At 39.2% G+C, this 2631-nt stretch overlaps 1 non-coding gene across 1 annotated transcript; it reads left to right on the top strand.

The window, feature by feature from the left end:
• Positions 1–236: 236 nt before the first annotated feature.
• LOC144317933 (small nucleolar RNA SNORA44) lies at positions 237–370 on the top strand. Its single transcript, XR_013383812.1, has one exon. It is a non-coding gene; the product is annotated as a small nucleolar RNA SNORA44 (small nucleolar RNA).
• Positions 371–2631: the final 2261 nt, after the last annotated feature.

Here is a 2631-nt window from a genome sequence, read left to right as displayed (position 1 = left end):
AAGTCATACAAAGATGAGTAAGACAAGAAAAAACAAAGATGAGTAAGACAAATATTGCCTCAAATAGCTTTCAGCTTGATGACAGAAATAAAAAACAACAATAAAAGGTAAAATACAATATTTCATAAGAGAGGTATAGGAACCATCAAGACTTGAAGAAGAAAAAGCTTATGGTCCTTTAGGGGCAAGCTGTGATGGTTAGGATATATATATTTTTAAATTAAAAAGCATTTTTTCAGCATATTTCCAAGGGCTATGGCCAGCTGTGGCCATGGGATCTCCAACTGCATGCGAGAGCAACCCAAAGACACTTTGACAGCACAGATAGCATAAAGCCTACGTGCAGCTGCCACGCACCTTTCCTAGAACTGCTGGGGGTGGGGGCATTTTTTCCCCGCAAATGCCAAAAATATCCAATGAAATAATTAAGTTCAGAAACATCTAATAAATGTGGACTCAAGTGCAGTGATTATACTATGAAAATCTTAGTGAATTCCTTCCAGGGGGATGGCATGAGATGCTGTTTACCATCCACCTGGAGTTTCCTTGGTGAAATCTGAAAGCAGCTGAAATCTGAAAGCAGCCTCTGTACTCAGAGGGCAGGGAGAGACGGAAGGAAGAGGCAGGCCATTCCAGGTTGGTAGATGGCAATTTTAATAAGCAAAGGGAACTTGTATACTAGGCTTATCGTAACCTGTAGCAAGATGAGGAAAAAAAAATTTTTAGCAACAAAAACCTGTTTTATTTTTTCCAAATACAGATACAGAAGTTTGCATGTTTTGCAAATATTCCTTCAAAGCAACATTTCTTATACAGTCCCTTTGTTCTAAAAGCTCGACATAGATATGTATCCACAGTGCAATGTTGGCTTATCGAGGATCCACCTTGCATAACACTCATCATTTAAAAAGCCAAAATGATTAGTCGAACCAGAACTGTTTTTGTCAAGGCAATTTTTTTTCGGTGGATAGTTTTTCTCTAAAGAAAATTTAGGTAGTATACATATTTCTAAATGGTAACAGTAATCTTTGCAAATAATAGTTTCTAGGGCTCCAACTTGGGGTTAATTCAACTTGACCCAGAAATTGGGGTTGGAGCCCCTCAAGATGGCTTTAAATTAGAGAGGTACATTGAGGTTATGAGAACTTGGAGTCATCCCTGCTTCTCTAAGGACAAAAGTCACAATGCATGAAATGAGATGATTTTCTTGACAAAATTTAAATACTAAACCCAATAATGGCCACTTGGAAAAATTAGGGTAATTCAGTTTCTGCTTCCATCTTTGGAGAATACATGAGATTGACTCCCTTAGAATTGTAGTTTTTCCAGTTGTGATGCTCAAATATATTTTCAGAAAAGAAAAATCAGTGGTCTAATAATACAACAGTCATGATACCTCATAGTTGTGGCTCCCACCCACCAGCCAAATCTTAAAAGCTTATAAAGTTTAACCAGGTACAATGTATACAGTGTCAGTGTTCTCAATAACCACATCACTATCTCAAGCCTATGTCCCTGTAGTTGCCTCTGGGAGCTAGAAAGGCAAGCAGAACCCACATCCCAAGGATGGGGGTGGGGGGACACCTCTGAGTGTCTGGGCTAGCTCACAGGTCAATTAGCAATCATGCTAATTGTGATAAAATCATTATCTGCTCAGCCTTGAGGAATTCAATGCTTTACATTATTTGGGACTAGTAGATTTTCCCAGAGCATTTCTGTGATCATATACAAAATATTCTGGCCTTATGTAATTCAGGTTGTATTTTCTAACTACTTTTGCAATCATGTCTTTTTGATGATGTTCCCCAACAGATGCATGAGTGAAAATCCATGCCTATAAACAGCTAAGAAAAAGACTGGCAAGGATGATTTGGGAGATTTCAACTTACTGTAGCCTACACTTGCAGGCTGGAGATGATGTATATACTTAGGCAGTCTCTTGTTTCTGCTCTTGAACACTTTGACTGAAACACCACAATTTAGGTTTTCTTTGAGCTGGTCAGTCCCAGGCAACTTGGCTGATAAGGGCAGCCTTTTTAAACACTGCAATTGGGGCACCTGGGTGGCTCAGTTGGTTAGGTGTCTGCCTTTAGCTCAGGTCATGATCTCAGGGTCCTGGGATGAGCTAGCTCTGTGTAGGGCTCCCTGATCCATGGGAAGCCTGTTTCTCCCTCTGCCCCTCCCTGGTTCCCCTCCTCACCTCATGCTCAGGCACACACTGTCAAATAAATAAAAAATCTTTAAAAAAAGAAAAACACTGCAGTGGACATTGTAAGCACTGGTAAAAATCTCTTTTGAAACTCAGATTTAAAAAAAAAATAGTACTATTTTTCTGAGTTTATTTGATAAAAACAAAGATGCATTTTCTTCCAAACTGTCAGTGGTTAAGTTCTTTAGTAAGTGGTCCACGATAGCCAGGTTGTGTGGCAAACTGGCTGGTGTCTATTTCCTTCCACATACATAGGTGTCTGATCAGGAGTGCTTCAATCCATGTACCTTTTCTTTCTTTCCTCATTCTTTTTGGCAATTGACATTGTTTTCTTTGCAAAATAACAGGATGCTTCTTGTCTTCCAGCCTGGGAATATTTTTTCACATCCCTAGGGTGTGAATTAAGAGAAGAATTAAGAGTA

Source organism: Canis aureus, chromosome 7, assembly GCF_053574225.1.
Source record: "Canis aureus isolate CA01 chromosome 7, VMU_Caureus_v.1.0, whole genome shotgun sequence".
NCBI classification, from domain to species: Eukaryota; Metazoa; Chordata; class Mammalia; order Carnivora; family Canidae; genus Canis; species Canis aureus.
Note: the sequence above shows the minus strand (reverse complement) of the source record. Positions and strands in the feature narration are given on the sequence as shown.